The sequence below is a fragment of the Erinaceus europaeus genome, chromosome 9 (genome assembly GCF_950295315.1).
Source record: "Erinaceus europaeus chromosome 9, mEriEur2.1, whole genome shotgun sequence".
NCBI classification, from domain to species: Eukaryota; Metazoa; Chordata; class Mammalia; order Eulipotyphla; family Erinaceidae; genus Erinaceus; species Erinaceus europaeus.
In genome coordinates, this window is record NC_080170.1 from 60,716,664 (window position 1) to 60,735,795 (window position 19,132).

A 19,132-nucleotide genomic window follows, 5' to 3' on the forward strand; every position below is an offset into this window, starting at 1 on the left:
TTAACCTCCCAATAAGTAAAAAAAAATAATGATAAAAGGAAGCAATTCTAAGAATCTAGTTTATTCTAAACAAGATGGAGAATGAGATAGAAGACACATTTAAAGAGATAAACTGAAAATATTCCATAAAATAACAAAAGATATCAAATTACAGGTCTAGGAAGCTCAGTATACCCCAAGGAAGATAAAAGACAATAAAAATAAGAAGAATAAACACAACTAAGCAACAGCTAACTGCTGAAAACCAATGATAACAAGAAAATATTATAAAAATCATAGAAGTTAAAAAATATACATAGGAATGAAGGTAAGAATTATAGCTAACTCCTTTCAGAAGATATTCAAACCAGCAATGGCCACAGAGTAATGTCTTTGAATTACCAATAGGATAAAAGAAACCTTGTCGCTTAGAATCTAATAGTACCTTTAAGGTTGAAGGTAAAAAAACAAACAAACAAACAAACAAAAAAACCCTTTTTTTCCCAGGTAAATTGAGAATTTCTTGCCAGTAGACCTGTTCTAGAATAAGTTAAAGAAGTTTCTTCAAGCACAAGTAACATTACTCTGTATATAAGCATAGAAATAAAGAGTTCTGGGAGTCAGGAGGTAGCACAGTGGGTTAATCGCAGGTGGTGCAAAATGCAAGGACCGACATAAGGAACCTGGTTTGAGCCCCTGGCTCCCCACCTTCAGGGAGGTCCCTTCACAGGTGGTGAAGCAGGTCTGCAGGTGTCTATCTTTCTCTCCCCCTCTCTGTCTTCTCCTCCTCTCTCCATTTCTCTCTGTCCTATCCAACAACAATGATGTTAATAACAACAATAATAACTAAAACAACAATAAAAAGACAACAAAAAGGAAATAAATAAATAAATATTAAAACAAATCTTTTAAAAAAAGAAATAAAGAGTTCTAGAAGTAGTAAAAATAGGCTGGCAAAGTAACTCACTTGGGTAACCCGCTGCTTTGCCGTGTGTGTGACCCAGATTTGACTAGGCCCTCACTGTACCAGTGGAAGCTTTGGTGCTGTGGTCTCTTTCTTTCTCTGTGTTTGACATAGGGCTGGAAAGATCTTGACTGTGAAAAACCATGAACCAAAAACCATGAAGTCCAAATGAATCTTTGAATCATTGTTAAAATAAAATTTTTACTTCAGGTGATGTGGTGCTTTCTCTAGATATAACTTCTTTAGATGAGTACTATGGCTTGTGATGAACTTCTATTCCCCCCACCCCCCATCCCCCTGCCCAGATGTGATGCTTGAAGTTCTAAAGCCTTGTGATGCACTCCACTCCACTGTAGAGCCATCCTGGCTGAGTCTTCTGGTGTTTGCTTGTGTGTGGGTATGTGTGTAGGTGGAGGGAGGGAGCAAGAAGTGGGAAGGAGAGCACCACTTCACTTACATGGAGTTCCTCCTGCCTTTGTCCTTGGTTATCTCATGAGGTGCTGGGGTTGAATCCATGGAAGGTATGTGCTCTATTTGCTGAGCCAGCCTCCTACCCCCCCACCAGCCCTGAATGCCATTCTCTTAAGAAGAGAGTTCTTTGTTTTAAACTTTTAAAGAAAGGGTAAAATAATCCTGGTTATGATATTTGCTTTCAAATAGGAACTGGGCCGTTAAGCTCACAGGGTATCTGATTGTTACTGCCTAGTGTCTGCTGCTCTGATCGCATCTTCTTGCTATATACCCTAATATTCCAAGCCCCAGGGTTTGGGTGCAATGGTCCTAATTTAGTTCCAATGTCTGGTTCAGACAGTAATTGTCTTTGGGCTGTGCCTATGATACAGGGCAGACCTATCAGGAGGTCAAATTCTGAGATTTTATTTATCTATCAAGCCTTTTAAAAATTCAAATTAATTCAATTAGTTACTTAATTTATCATAGAGACAGAGAGAAATTGAGAGGGAGGGGAAATAGAGTGGGAGAGATAGAGACACCTTTAGCACTACTCCACTGCTCATGAAGCTCCCCCCCCCCGTATGTGGGGACTGGGAGCTTGAACCAGGAGTACCACCACCCAAACATATTTTTTTATAAAATATTTTATTTATTTATTGGACAGAAACAGAGAGAAATTGATAGGGGATGAGAAGGTAGAGAGACACACCACTCATGAAGTGACTTCACCGCTCATGAAGCTTTCTCCTGGCAGGTAGGAATCAAAGACTTGAACCTGGGTTCTTGAAGATTGTAATGCCTGTGTTCTACCAGGTTTGCCATTACCTGGCCCCTCCACTGATCATATTCTTTCTTAGCTAGGGGAAAGTATGTTTGAAAATCATGTCCAGTTCTGAGGTTAAAAATAGTGACAGAATTTAGGATCATATTGACACCTGGATAAAACCACTCCTGAAGGCTGGTCTGTGAATCCCTAATACATTAGCTCTTAAAAACTTAAGTAGATTAGTTATGATTTTGTAACTTAAAGTATCCTGTGAGTTGAAATAAAAATTTCAGCTAGGTTACTTTCACTCTGACTTACTTCCTTGGTCCAGAATCCTTATTTCTCACTCCTTACCCTTCTTTCTCTCTCGCCTTCCTTTGGATAAAAGGTCAGTGGTCTCCCCACTTTCTCACAGGTATCACTTATTCCAATTGACATTTACACTTGAGTAAACTTTAAACTTCTTTGACTCTTTTTTTAAAGACAGATTTTTAAAAAAAATATTTATTTTATTTATTTATTCCCTTTTGTTGCCCTTGTTGTTTTATTGTTGTAGTTATTATTGTTGTTGTCGTTGTTGGATAGGACAGAGAGAAACGGAGAGAGGAGGGGAAGACAGAGAGGAGGAGAGAAAGCTAGACATCTGCAGACCTGCTTCACCGCTTGTGAAGCGACTCCCCTGCAGGTGGGGAGCCCGGGTTCGAACTGGGATCCTTATGCCAGTCCTTGTGCTTTGCGCCACCTGCGCTTAACCCGCTGCGCTACAGCCCGACTCCCAAAGACAGATTTTTAAAAATTTATTTCTTTATTAGGGAATTAATGTTTTACATTCAACAGTAAATACAATAGTTTGTACATGCATAACAAGATCAGAAAAGAAAACACAAGTAGAACCTTAAAGACAGATTTTAAAGAGATAGTCTCTTTTATGTTTTAAAACAGGGAACATCATTGGCACCTTTCTTTGTAAAAGGCCACACCACTCCTCCCTGGGTCTTTGGAGCCTTTGTGTCCCCATTTATATGTTATTTTTCTACTTAGCAGTGGGGGTCTGCTGCTCTTCTTTCTTTCCCCTTTCAGTGTGGGGTGCAGATGTTTTTCTAACACTTGGGAAGCACTTAGCAGTAAGTTTAAAAAATATTTAGCCACTTCCTCATGCTGTTCTTCATCATGTGAAATAAATAATGGAATACATCAGCCCTTAAATATTCCACTTAGTGCTGAAAAATGTAAAACAACAGATGCAGGCATTTGAACAGGATAAAAACAAATATTTCTAGGTGCAAGTTTACAGCTTGGCCTTGTAATTCAGTTCAGGTTGAGAAAGACATGTTGAGACTGCCCCCTGCCTGGCTGTTGGCCATGCTTGGGTCACAGATGAAAAGGACAGAGACAGATGCTACTACCAAGACAGGTGCTAAGAACTTTTCAGTCAGTCTGTGTGTGAATGACTGCAGAGCCCCTTCTCCTTGGCAGATGGTGCTTTTTGTAATGGGATAGAATTCTCCACACAGAAATCACAATACTCCACATACTTCACACCAAGTGGTTGAGTATGAATTTTATTTAAGCCTACTCAGCTGAGGGTCCAGCCCAAGGAAGAATCATGCAGGAGCTGCCCAAGGACTAAACGCTCAAGCAAAGTCACAAGCATCTTTTTATACTTTTTGCAGCATATGCCAGCATTGGTTACATACAATATCTTGTTTACCTGAAATCTAATGATGGGGGTGGGGCTTTTGGGTTTGCACAACATCTTAGCACAAAAACATTTTGTTTTCCCAGAAACAAACATCCTATCTTACTGAAAGTGGTAGGGTTTACAGAAGCGGAAAGTTAGCATTATTCCCACTCTAGGTCTGGTTAATTTTTAACCATTCTATTGTTCTGGTACCTGATTACCATCCAGGTTGGTCTCTGATCTATGCTAGCAATTTCTTGATTACTACCTGTACCCATTTTCCTTTGATTATACCTGTACCCATTTTTAACCCTCACACTTTTCAATTGATTTGAACAAAGAGAATTTGAGAGGGGAGGGGAAGCTAGAGAGGGAGAGAGAATGAGAGACACCTGCAGATGTGCTTTACCACTCATGAAGCGTCCCCCCTGCAGTGGAGGCTCAAACCCGGGTCCTTGTGCATGGTACTGTGCGTAATCAATTGGGTGTGCCACTGCCTGAGAGTTCAAGAGGGGAAGGGGAGGTAGAGATAGTAACAGAATGATACCTTCAGCACTGCTCCATCATTTGTGAAGCTCCTCCTCCCTCCCCCTGATGTGGGGACTGGAGACTTGAACCAGGTCCTTGCACATAGTAATGTGTATGCTCAACCAGATGCGAAATTTCCTGGCCCCCCTTTTCCAGTGATTTTGCAAGCTGGGCAGAATTAGAGTAGTGAGGGAGCTGAGCTTCATAAGGCTGGGGACTTGCTGGGGGGTTCCTGAGCTCACACATAGAAGCACTGGGAGACATATGAGTCTGGATCCCATGTGCTCACTCACTAGCTCTAGGGGCCCTGGTGTAAGGCAGTTAATGCTTCTGAATCACAGCATTAAACACTTTATAATGGAGCAAACCTGTAGTCCACGGTTCTCTTGATCTCACAGGGCTGTATAAGTGCCTTGGGAATGAATTATGCCACTTGGCGGTGGGACTGGCCCTCAACATGTCCCTATCTCTTGAGGCTTCCAACTCTCCCTGGGGTGTTTATGTCCTCAGAAACTGAATGTTCTTTCTTTTTAAGATCTATTCATTTATTGATCTTTTGGGTTCTATTTATTTATTTATTTTTTAATTTGTGACTATGTGGGTTACAAGATTCTAGCTTTTCTGCTCAGCTCTGGCTTATCGTGGTACTGGGGATTGAACCTGGGACCTCACAGCCTTAGGCATGAAAGTCTTTGCAGAGCCATTATGTTGTCTCCACAGCCCTAAAGTATTTTCCCTGATGTTTCCCTTAGTGTGTTTAAAACCTTTTCCTGGATGTTATTTGCTGTTATGGATAAAGCCTATTTAAATCCAGATGTTAAAAATTATATGTTTCATATTCAGAAATCTTACCAACAGATCTTCCAGAATGTAAAGTATCCTGAGCATCAGACCGAAAGAAGAGACTTGTTTTCGACGGGCTGGCTTCACAGGCGGGTGACAGACGACCAGGGACTCATGGTAGAGCTGTAGGCAGTATCTCTTTATTCATGTAGGATGCAGCGCAATCTATACCAAGCTAAGCTAAACTAACAAACTACAAACAATCTTGTCCTTATAAATATACTAGCCCAGTAGGGTGGGAACAGGATGCGAAGCAGAGAGGGTGGAGAGAAAAGTGACCGGTGAAAATCAGGGTATGATAAGGAGAGGGGGCGGAGCAGGCAAGAATTCTACCACTGAACCACCAATGCCCTGGAGGGAGGGTGGTGCTTGTTAACAGAGGTTATGTAGATAGAATACAGTGCTTATGTAAATAGAATGCAGTGTTAAGCAGGGGGGATTTAAACCAAATGAAACAGAAGGGGTTTTTAGAAGCATACCAACAGAGACTCCCAGGTATTTTAGTTTGTCTCTCCTGAAAAGGCTAACCCCTCTTTTCCTTCCCACTTAGGTCTCTTCACATCTTGTTTACTTTATTTGCTTTACACCCAAGAGCCTCTGAGAAATGGTAGCTTTCTTAAGCTGCAGGGATCTTTCACTGGTATGAGGAAACATTCTTCATTCTCTGACCCGCAGACACTGTTCTCCCTTGTACTCTTATGCTTTACTGTAATGCCAGTGCTTCGTCTCTGGGCAGGTTCTGGTTAATAAAGCCTCAGAATCCACTTTCTGAAGGACTTGAAGGTGGACATAACTCAAGAGCACTGCCACATCCTTGGGTCTGCCATCTGCTGTCTAGTTCAGGGCTACACAGACACCCCCCCCACACACACACACACACAGACAGAAAGTCACTTTGACTACCACTGGAGGCTGGGACTCCTGGCTGGGCAGCACTTAGTGCTCTCAGCACTTGCTGGGGTTTCTGTTTTCCTCTCTAACTTGGGTGGACTTTATTGGAAATCCCCCTCCAGAGTGACAGAGACCCCTCTATAGGAAAGGACTTCTTACCAGCAACCCCCCAAATTTCTGTCTCTGAGGCATGATGGGATGGGTTTTTGTTTGTTATTTTATTTATTATTACTATTTTTAATTTAATTAATTAATTAATTTTTATTTGAAAAGGAAACACTGACAGAACCATAGGATAAGAGGGGTACAACACACAATTCCCAGCACAAGAGCTCCATATCCCATTCCCTCCCCAGATAGCTTTCCTTTTCTTTATTCCCCTGGGAGTATGGACCCAGGGCCATTATGGGGTGCAGAAGGTGAAAGGTCTGGCTTCTGTAATTGCTTCCCTGCTGAACATGTGTGTTGGCAGGTCGATCTGTACTCCCAGTCTGTCTCTCTCTTTCCCTAGTGGGGCAGGGCTCTGGGGAAGTGGGGCTCCAGGACACATTGGGATGGGATATTTAATTTATCTTTCATATCATGTTAGCAGTCAGGAGTTTGTGGGGTTTAGCCCAGAGGGACTCTAGGATCCTTTGGGTAGGACAGAGGTGGAATTGTCACCAGAAAAGTTCCAGAATATAGTTAAGATGCCTACCTCTTCATATTTACATACACCCAGAATCTTTCCATAAACCAGGGTGGGGGAGGGTCTTTGGCTTTTATTTTTCAGCATTGCAGTAACCTATTTTATGTTTTTTACACCAGTTTCAGTAATAAAAACTTAATAAAAAGAGACGAGAAAAGTTCCTTTTACCCTGCTTGATATGAATGATTATCCCTTGAATGCTTTATTCCCAGGTTATATAAAAGTACATAAAAGGATAGCAACCAAAGACATATAGGAGTGTCCTCCCTTTCCTCAGGGGACACACTTTAAGACTCCCTAGTGTATGCCTGAAGCCTTGGCTAGTACTACACTGGGTATATAATTATTTTTTGCATATACACACCTGAGAGTAAGGGTTGGTTTATAAACTATGTACAGTGAGAGACAAATAATCATAGTTTATAATAATTTCCAACAATAATAATATATTATTCTTCTCCTCCTCTTCCTCTTCCTCTCCCTCTTTTTTTTAATGGAAAAAAATGGTAGAGAGGTAGAAAGTGAAAGAGACCATAGTACCAAAGCTTCCTTCACTGTGTTGGGGCCATGTGTGAACCTGGGTTACACACATGGCAAAAGCACACCATTCACATCTACAAATGTCTTATTGCAAATTATATATTTTAAATACTTATTGATGAAAGAGAGGAAGAGAGACCCAGAGCATCAATCTGGCTGGCACACATGGTGCTGGGGATCAAATTTGGGAACTTTATGTCTGAGCATCCAAAAGTGTATCCACTACAACACCTTTCAAGTAGAGTAGGTAATGTTTTTGGAGTTTGATTTGATTGATTGCCAGTGACTGAACTGTCAGTAAATGAAACTGTGGATGAAGGGGAGATGCCTATAATAAGCGTAAGATATACCTAGACAGGAAGGGTTTTAAAAAATAATTCAGCTCACACCTGGTTGAAATGAGAAAGTATGTATTCATATGGTTAGCTTCACTATAACAGGAGAGAGGGGAAACATCACCAATGCCAATTTCGTGACATGCTCTTCTAACTAAAGGAGCCTGTATGTTTCTGATAGCCATGATTATTTCACTGGGCTTCATGGAAGGAAGCTTACTGGGAATTCTTTTGCTCTCTGGTCATCAGTTATAAAATGAAGTCTTTGACACTTTGGGCAAACCATAAATCTTGTTGACCTTCCTGCAGTAAGAGCCACTTAAAGGAGCATCATGTCCTTTTCCTTTGGATGAACATTCCAAAACATCACTTGTTGGTTGTTAAAGGACCTTTAGACGCCTGGCCCTGCAATCCGACACAGCTAATCTACTTTGGGTGAATGGTGACAGACTGGACTTTCAGGATATCTAGAATTTAAAAGCATGTATCCATATGAATCCTACATGATGGATTCAACTTACCATCTGGTTCATCAAAACAATTCAAGCCTTGATGTGTTGGTACATTTTCTGGATGTAAGCATGAGAAGCACGCAACTTTGCAGAGTTGACATGTTACCAATGTTTATTTCCTCAAGTGGAGAAAGGAGGAAACTATGAACCTACTTGTGAGCCTCCTGAGGGCAGCAACCTGGAGCTTATCTTTCTTTTTTTTTTTTTTTATTTAAGAAAGGATTAATTAACAAAACCATAGGGTAGGAGGGATACAACTCCACACAATTCCCACCACCCAATCTCCATATCCCACCCCCTCCCCTGATAGCTTTCCCATTCTCTATCCCTCTGGGAGCATGGACCCAGGGTCTTTGTGGGTTGCAGAAGGTGGAAGGTCTGGCTTCTGTAATTGCTTCCCTGCTGAACATGGGCGTTGACTGGTCGGTCCATACTCCCAGTCTGCCTCTCTCTTTCCCTAGTAGGGTGGGTCTCTGGGGAAACAAAACTCCAGGACACATACAATTAATTTTCCCCCTCTCATATTAATTAACTAGTGATTTATATGACTATATTTTACTAGGAGTGTACATAAACACCATTCCCACCACCAAAAGATTGTGTCCCATCCTACCCACCCACATTCCTGGGATGAATCCCACTTGGTCGTGATGAACAATCTTTTTGATATGTTGCTGTATCCCGTTGGCCAAGATCTTGTTTAATATTTTGGCATCTATGTTCATCAGAGATATTGGTCTGTAGTTTTCCTTTTTTGTTCTGTCCCTATCAGCTTTTGGTATCAGGGTGATGTTGGCTTCATAGAAGGTGGAAGGGAGTATTCCTGTTTCTTCAATCTTATGGAAAAGCTTAAGAAGTATGGGTACTAACTGTTTCCTGAAAGTTTTGTAGAATTCGTTTGTGAAGCTATCTGGTCCAGGACTTTTGTTGTTGGGGAGATTCTTAATAACGGCTTCAATTTCTTTGTCTGTGATGGGTGCATTTAGATTTTGTAGTTCTTCTTGGTTCGGTTTTGGAGGAGCTTATCTTTCTATAGCCTTAGCATCTATTATGCCCTCATCCATCTAACACATAGTTGCTGAACAGCTCCTATGTGCCAGTGCCTGTTCTAGGTTTTGGGGATACAAGCAAAGAAACAGAGAGACTCTCTGCTTGTATGGAATGGTGTTATTTTCAAAGTGCATTTGATATTTTTTTTAAAAAAGGAAAAAATAAGTGAGGAGGGAGTAGAAAATAGGGTATGTGTGTATGTGTGTATGTGTGTGTTTTGCCTCCAGGGTTATTGCTGGGGCTTGGTGCCAGCACTACAAATACACCACTTCTGGAGGCCATTTTTTCCTTTTTTCTCCCCCTTCCATTTTTAATTTCAGAGAGAAATTAAGAGGGGGGAGATAGAAAGGGGAAGAGAAAGAGACAATTGTATACTTGCTTCACCATTTGTGAAGCATCTCTGTAGCAGGTGGGGAGCAGGGCTCAAACCCAGATCCTTATGCAGGTTTTGCTGCTGCTGCTAAGTTTACCAAGTTCCTTAAATATTTTTATAATTAGCCCATTATCTGATGCATGGCATCAAATTAATGTCTTGTTCTTTTTTTTTTTTTAATGCTTTAAGCAGCTCTAAAATTACATTTCACATAGTACTATGTGTGCCTAACTGGGTGCACCATTGCCCCTGTGCCATTGCCCGGGCCCCCTTTTATTATTATTTTTATTTATTTATTTATTGGATAGAGACAGCCAGAAATCGCGAGTTAAGGGGGTAATAGAGAAGGAGAGAGACAGAGAGACACCTGCAACATTGCTTCACCACTTGCACAACATTCCCCCTGCAGGTGGGGGACCAGGTGCTTGAACATAGGTCCTTGTACATTGTAATATGTGCTCAACCAGGTGTGCCACACCTGGCCCCTTGTGTGATGTTTTTCTGTAGTTGGTTTCTCTACTATGATGACATTGAGCAGAGTCCAAAGGAAGTGGGACAATAGCTTGAGAGAGAATGGAGTTCCAGGCAGAGGAAATGGGAGGTGCTGAAGTTGGAGGTGTGTTCATCTGCTGGCAGGAAGTCCACTGAGAAGGGGCTGCACAGAAAGATAGAGAAGCAGAGGAGGGTCAGACCCAGGACTCTGAGTGAGATAGAGTCTTGGGGGTGAGAAACCAAACAGGGAATGGGGTGAACTGCTATATTCTGGAAGTATAGGGCACAGGAACTGAGGACACTGGGGTAGGGTGGGGTTGTCCTATGGCAGTAGTTCCCTCGAAACCTTACATCAGGCTCAACCTGACACTGTTGACTGGCTATGGAAGAAGGGCAAACGCTAGAAGAAGAAGAAGTTCCAGTGAGGGATGATAGTGGGGTCACCTCAACACAGAGCCATATATATATGCTTAATACAGGTTCATTGGTTTTATTTCCCTTGATCCTGTTCTCCCCCCTCCTTCTGTTGTCTGTAAGAATTTACCTTGTTGAGGCCAGAGATAATAGCTCACTTGCATAGTGCTCTGCTTTGTCATGTGCTTGATCCAAGTTTGAACCCAGCTGCCACCACACTGATGGAAGCTGCTATGCTGTAGTTTCTTTCACCCTCTCTGTCTCTCTGCCTCTATCTAAAGAAAAGAGAGAAAATTCACTTTGTTGGGGCAAATACATTTTCTTTCGCTTGAAAAGAATGTTTAGATATGTTGTTTCTGCAGACCACAGTAAAGGAGAAATCTTCTCAGAGGCTCCAAATGTTGAACCAAAATGATAACTGAAAATGGAATTTGAAAGTGTAAAATAATACTTCTTTCTGAATCCATATACCCACTAGGCCTATTGTTTAAAAAAAAACCTTCTGTGGGGGTGAGGCAGTAGTGTACCCAGTGGTGTGCTCAGGAATCTTCATGAGCAGTGAAGCAGTGCTACAGGTGTCTCTCTCTTTCTGTCTCCCTGCTTCCTTTCTATCTCCATTAAAAAATTTAAAAGCCCTTCTGTACTGTGTTCTTTTTCCTTATTCTTTCACACATAGGGTTTTAAAACATGCCATACAACTCTACTATGTTTCCTAACCCTTCCTGTCTAGGCATAGCTTATGCTTATTATAGGCATCTCCCCTTTATCCACAGTTTCATTTACTGACAGTCACTGGCAATCAATCATAGTGTGGCTCAGGGGCAGGTCATTTAGAGCCACCAGGGCTGTAGTGAGGATTCTCAGGGCTATGGCCACTTCAGGCTCATCACAGTGGAGTTTGTCATGCAGGTAATGAATCTGGGGCAGCATTCTCTGATGTAAGTGGTCAGTCCTAAGTGGGAAAGCTTGTTCTCTCTGCTCCGCAATTTCTGAATCCACCCTCAGTATTTCAGATTTAGTGATTCTGGAGGTCCCCTGACAATTTGAATTTTGACCATTTGCAGGTGATGATGATTATCATCTCTTTCTCTTCTTCTTTTTTTTTTTAAATATTTTAATTTTATTTATTTATTCCCTTTTGTTGCCCTTGTTTTATTGTTGTAGTCGTCGTTGTTGGATAGGACAGAGAGAAATGGAGAGAGGAGGGGAAGACAGAGAGGAGGAGAGAAAGATAGACACCTGCAGACCTGCTTCACCACCTGTGAAGCGACTCCCCTGCAGGTGGGGAGCCGGGGTTCGAACCGGGTTCCTTATGCCGGTCCTTGTGCTTTGCGCCAATCTCTTTCTCTTCTATCACCACCACTACCACCTCCTCCTTCTCCTTTTTTTTGGCCAAGGGTTACTCTAGGGCCTTGTGCCTACAAGACTTCACTGGGAATGACTTTTGCCCCCTTTTGTTGATAGAGACAGAAAATTGAGATATAAGAGTGAGATAGGAAGGGCGGGGGGAAGAGAGACTGTTATAGCACTGCTTCACTACTCATGAAGCTTCTTTCTTGCAGGTGGGGACTGGGGACTTGGACACAGTTCTTTGCACTTGGAAATGTACCATGTCCTGTCCCTAGGAATGAGGTTTCTGAGAACCCCCAAACTGTAAGATGTCACCTGGGAGGGAGAAATAAAATGGTGTGGGCATGTCCTCCATGAATATGTGCCCAAGAGTGAGTGTGCCTGGGAGACCAGGTCTTTCAGAGAAGCAGAAGCCATGGTTTCCATCTTTGAGAAGTCTGTAAACTAACACTAGAGGGAGAACATGCCATTTTTTCTATAGTAACTGTCAGCCAGATGGTAGAGGGGAGTTGTTCCGCTGTTGAGTGAAAGGATGGAGGTGGGAGGATGGGAAAGAGTAAAACTATGGGTCCTTGACTGGCCGTAAGGCGTGGATGCAGGTGCCTGTGGAGGGTCAATGATGAGAGTGGAGCAGGAAAGGGTGTCGAGCAGGCAAGGAGGAGTGAGGCTCCTGCCTGGCAGAGGAGTGAGACTAGCTGGGGGAGATGGAAAGGAGTGACTTTTGGAAACTGGCTGAGCAGGGAGGAAGACTCACAGACCTGGATCCTGGAGAATGAACTTAGGTGGTTGATCCTGTCCAAAGTGGAAAAGAGAAGTTTCCTTCAGGAAAGAGTGTGACACAGCATCTGAGTGCTATGAATCCTTACTGAGTATTATGACTGTTTCCTGGAATGTGGCTTTAAGTGAAACCACATGGAATGAAACCAATTTTACACAGGCTCAGTGATCCACACAAGAATTCAGATACATAGACTCTGCTTTGCCATGTACACAACCCAGGCTCAAGCACAGCCCCTACTGCATTAAAAACAGCTTCTCTGCTATTGCTCCCCCACCTACTGCTTTGCTGTATTGCTCTCTCTATCTGGAAATTAAAGTCCAGGTCCAGTGGCATGTTTCCTGTTACAGACACATCACCAAACTTTTAGAAAAAGACTTTAGGTGCTCCGTTATCTGCTATGCACTCATTTTCCAACTTGTTTATTCTAGTTCCAGGTCATGAGTGGCCTAGGCCTCTTTCAACGGATCAAAGTCAAGGCAGGATTCCACCCAGACAGGACATCCTTCTACAGAAGGGCACAGCACAGCTCCATACTTTTTTCTTTCTCTTTTAACCGGAGAACTGCTCAGCTAATAGTTTATAATGGTGTTAAGGATTGAACCTGGGACTTCAGAGCCTGAAGCCTATTTGAATAGCCACTATGCTATCTCCCCAGCCCCTTGCATTTGCTCTTGACAGGGATAATGAGGACACCCCTAGGACCTTAGTGTGCTTGACTTTAGGGTGAAGAAGGAAACCTAGGACACAAGAAGAGAACACACCAATTCTACATATCTGGTGTCTAGGCTGGAAATCGAGGCAGTGTCTCATCATCTTTATCACCTAGCAGTGTTCTCCAAGGGCCTGCTGAGCCTAGAGAAGGTGGGGGCCCCTAGAGGCACCTGTGACCTTGGTTAGCCAGCTGTGGATGTTTGTTTCCTGTGACTTCTCCTGTTTAACCAGACATTTCCTTCTGAACAGGGACAAAAGGCTCTGAGCTCTAAGTAAGTGACAGTCATGCTCTAAACCATTGAGAAAGAGACATCTTTTCCTAAAAGGCAAAGGGAGTGGCATAAATAGAAACGTTCTACGAAAAGGCTGCAGCACCTGATTGAAGCAGGTGTGCCAAAAGCCTTGTTTTTCTTTATTTTCAGTTTCCACTGTTGTGAATTGGAAAAACTGGCACTCTCAAATAGGCAGAACAGCTGAGAATTCTAGTAATGTCTTAACAGTGTATAGTCACCTTTTGTCCCAGAACACAATAGAATGAGGAAAATTGTTAACCTTCTGTGCACCTCCTAGAATTTTGAAGAGGCTAAGAATTTGATAATAGTCATTTTAACTAAGTAACCAATCCCTTACATATTAAAAGACTTTCAGATTATGTTAGGATAATAGCCATGTGAATGACATGAGAGGAGGAGCTCAATACAGTAAACGTTTTGATAACAGGATGACTGATGTGATCAACACCATTAGGAACTTATTCTGTGCCAGATATGGCATGTGCATCTGTGTATATAAACACAAAGCCCCTCTCCCTTTTTCCTTTGGGGCTTCATACCTGCAGAATATCACTGTTTCTGTCAGACACTTTTATTCTACCCTTCCCTTTTTATTTTATTATTATTTAAATTGTTTAATGTAGCATTTCATTTAAAATTTTTAAAATTATCTTAATTTTTTTATTGGGTAGAGATAGCCAGAAATCAAAAGGGAAGGGGGTGATAGAGTGGGAGAGAGACAGAGAGACACCTGCAACACTGCTTCACCACTTGCAAAGCTTTCCCCCTGTAGGAGGGAACTGGGGACTCGAACCCAGGTCCTTGTGCATTGTAATGTGTGCTCAACCAGGTGCGCCACCACTCGGTCCCTAGTTTGTAAATTTTTAAATTTGTGATTAATAATAGGTTACAAAATAGTAAGATTACAGTGTATAGTTCCACACCACAAGAGTTCTGTATCTCTACCCTCTCACCTCCCAAAACTCTAACAAGTCTTAGAAACTGTTTGCTTTTTTTTCCTCCCCCAAGTTTATGTGTATCTATTCTCTAGATTCCACATATGAGTGAAACCATCTGGTAGTTGTCTTTTGTCTCTTTACTTATTTCACTAAGTATAGTCACCTCCAATTCTATCCATTTTGTCCCAGAGGATACAATATCATCTTTTTTAAATTGCAGAGTAGTATTCCATGGAATATATATCCCATAACTTCTTTAGCCAGTGATCTGTTAACGGGCATTTAGGCTGCTTCCACTATCTGGCTATTGTGAACAATGCAGATATGAACATAGAGGTGCATATGTCCCTTCAATTTAGTGTTTCCATGACTTGGATAAATACCTAACAGTGGTATTGAGAATTATAAAATAGTCCCATTTTTATTTGCTTAAGAACACGGGTCAGGTGGTGGCTCACCTGGTTAAGTGCACTCACTATAGTGCACAAGGACCTGGGTTCAAACCCCTGGTCCCCACATGCAGGGGGAAAGCTTCATGAGTGGTGAAGCAATTCTGCAGTCTCTGTCCTTCTTTTCTACTTCCCTCTCCCCTCTCAATTCCTCTGTCTCTATCTAGTAGTAAATAAAATAAAAAATAAATAAATTCACTCAGCTATATTTTGGGGCTGGGTGGTGGTGCACCTGGTTGAGCGCACATGTTACAGTGCGCAAAGACCTGAGTTCGAGGCCCCGGTCCCCACCTGGAGGGGGAAAACTTCACAAGTGGTGAAGCAGTGCTGCAGGTGTCTCTCTGTCTCTCTCCCTCTCTATCACCCCCTTCCCTCTTGATATCTGGGTGTCTCTATCCAAATAAGTAAAGATAATTTAAAAAAAAAAGAACTCTCCATATATGTGTACTTTAGGACAAAGCAGATGGAACTGGAGGTGATTATGCTTAGTGAAATAAGTAAAGAGATGAAAGACAATTACCAGATTTCACTATGTAGAATCTAGAGTTCTGATTTACATGAACTTCCCCCCAAAAATAAAAATCCAAACAAACAGAAGCAAGGAAACTGTTTATAAGATTTCTGAGAACTGGGAGTTGGGCAGTAGTGCAGCGGGTTAAGCTCAGGTGGCACAAAGCACAAAGACCCTCGTAAGGATCCTAATTTGAGCCCCTGGCTCCTCACCTGCAGGGGAGTTGCTTCACAGGAGGTGAAGCAGGTCTGTAGGTGTCTGTCTATCTTTCTCTCCCCCTCTCTGCCTTCCCCTCCTCTCTCCATTTCTCTCTGTGCTATCCAACAACAATGACATAATAATAACTACAACAGTAAAACAACAAGGACAACAAAAGGGAATAAATAAATAAAAAATATTAAAAAAAGATTTGTGAGAACTATGGTGGTTATCTTTGGGAGGTGGGAGGGTGAGGATACAGAACTTTAGTGGTGGGTGTGGGGTGGAACTATGCATCTTGTAACATAGTATTAATAACACATAAAATTATTTAAAAAACGACTCTCTGTCTAGTCTTCCAAAGGGGCTACACCAGTTTGCATTCCCACCAGCAGTGTAGCAGATTTCCCTTTTCTTCACAACCTCTGTAACACCTGTTATTTCTAGATTTCTTGATGTAAATCATTCTCTCAGGTGTGAGATGGAATCTCAGAGTAGTTTTAACTTGCATTTCTTTTTTTAATTTTTAATTATTTTTTATTAATTTTTTATTTAAGAAAGGAGACATTAACAAAATCATAGGATGGGGGGGTACAACTCCACACAATTCCCACCACCCAATCTCCATATCTCATCCCCTCCACAATAGCTTTCCCATTCTCTATCCCTCTGGGAGCATGGACCCAGGGTCATTGAGGGTTGCAGAAGGTGGAAGGTCTGGCTTCTGTAATTGCTTCCCCGCTGAACACGGGCATTGACTGGTCGGTCCATACTCCCAGTCTGCCTCTCTCTTTCCCTAGTAGGGTGGGTCTCTGGGGAAGTGGAGCTCCAGGACACATTGGTGGGGTCTTCAGTCCAGGGAAGCCTGGCCGGCATCCTGATGGCATCTGGAACCTGGTGGCTGAAAAGAGAGTTAACATACAAAGCCAAACAAATTGTTGAGTAATCATGGACCCAAAGGTTGGAATAGTGGAGATGAAGTGTTAGGGGGGTACTCACTGCAAACTCTAGTGTACTTCTGCTTTCAGGTATATATTTTGCCCAGTTTATGGATACGTGTGAACATATGCTCTATCTCATGGAACTTGGTGTATATCTAGGTTTTGGGACTTTGTTAGGAAGTGAACCGCCTGGGATGGAATTAGAGAATACTATGAAAGGAAAGGTCTCACCCGTGAAATGAAGCTGAAGGGTTGTCATTCCACACCTGAAGTCTTTGGATGCAGTCTGAGCTGAAGCATGTTGAGGTGGCACTCATTGTGTTGATTAGGTTGCTATTGGCGGATGCAATATTATTTGATAAGAATTGGGAGAAGCATGCGGGAAAGTGGGCCATACCCTAGGGTCCCAGGACTGGGGGAATTTTAGGCTCTATAGTGGAAATGTGAAGTTCCTGCTGTCTTAAGGTTCAAGAAGACAATGGATAGTTATTGTTATCATCGCATTATTTGGTAATTGGGTTAACTTTGAGAAGTCCCTTTGTTGGACATACAATCAATTTTTTCCCCTCTCATATTAATTAAATAGTGATTTATATGACTACAATTTAATAGGAGTGTACATAAACACCATTCCCACCACCAAAAGATTGTGTCCCATCCTACCCACCCTCCCCCTCACCACAGGGTTTTTACTTTGGTGTCCTACTTTCAATTTAGTCAGATCCTGCTTTTAGTTTCCCTTTCTGATCTTCTTTCTCAACTTCTGTTGATGAATGGGATCATCCCATACTCATCTTTATCTTTCTGACTTAGCTCACTTAACATAATTCCTTCTATCTCTGACCAAGATGGGTCAGAGAAGTTGAGTTCATTGTTCTTAGTAGCTGCATAGTATTCCATCGTGTATATATACCACAGCTTTCTCAGCCACTCATCTGTTGTTGGGCACCTGGGTTGCTTCCAGGTTTTAGCTATTATGAGTTGTGCTGCTATGAACATAGGAGTACACACTTCTTTTTGGTTGGGTGTTATGGAGTTCTTGGGGTATATCCCCAGGAGAGGAACTACTGGGTCATATGGAAGGTCCATGTCTAGCCTTGTGAGAGTTCTCCAGACTCCTCTCCACAGAGGCTGGACCAATTTACATTCCCACCAGCAGTGCAAAAGGGTTCCTCTGTCCCCATAGCCTCTCTAGCATTTGTTGCTGCTGTCCTTTTTGATGTATGCCATTCTTACAGGAGTGAAGTGGTATCTTAATGTTGTCTTAATTTGCAATTTTCTGACAATCAGTGACCTAGAGCAGTTTTTCATATGTTTGTTAGCCTTTTGGATCTTCTGTGGAGTGAATGTTCTGTTCATATCCTCTGCCCATTTATGGATGGGGTCATTTGCTTTTTTGGTGCTAAGTTTGCTGAGCTCTTTATATATTTTGGTGATTAGTCTCTTGTCTGATGTATGGCATGTAAAGATCTTCTCCCATTCTGTGAGGGATCTCTTTGTGTGATAGTTTCTTTGGCTGTGCAGAAGCTTTTCTGTTTGATATAGTCCCATTTGTTTATTTCTGCTTTAGTCTTCCTTGCAGTTGGGTTTGTTTCATCAAAGATGTCCTTGAGGTGTAGGTGGGAAAATGTTTTACCAATGTTTTCCTCTAAGTATTTGATTGTTTCTGGTCTAACATCCATGTCCTTGATCCATTTGGAGTTGATTTTTGTTTCTGTTGAGATAAGGTGGTTCAGTTTTATTCTTCTGCATGTTTCAACACAGTTTTCCCAGCACCATTTATTGAAGAGAGCTTCCTTCCTCCATTTAATACTTTGGGCCCCCTTATCAAAGATTAGATGCCCATATGTGTGGGGGTTTAGTTCTGGGCTTTCAATTCTGTTTCACTGGTCTGTGTGCCTATTTTTGTACCAGTACCATGCTGTTTTGATTATGATGGCTTTATAATATAGTTTGAGGTCTCGGAGTGTGATGCCTCCATTTCTGTCTCTTTTACTCAAGATGGTTTTGGCAATTCTAGGTGTTTACTGATTCCAGATAATTGATTGTAGTTTTTTTTCTATTCTCTTTAAGAAGCTTGGTGGAACTTTGATGGGTATTACATTAAATTTGTATATTGCTCTGGGGAGAATACTAATTTTGATGGTATTTATTCTTCCATTCCATGAGCATGGGCTATCTTTCCATTTCTTGGTATCAGTTTCTATTTCCTTGAGTAGCGACTCATAGTTTTCAGTATACAAGTCTTTCACTTCTTTGGTCAACTTTATTCCTAGGTATTTGATTGATTTTGCTGAAACAGTAAATGGGAGTGATTTCTGGATGTCTTCTTCTTCAGATTTAGTGTTTGCATAAAGAAATGCCACTGATTTTTGTACATTGATTTTGTAGCCTGATACCTTGCTATATTGCCTAATAACTTCCAGTAGTTTTCTGCTGGATTCTTTAGGT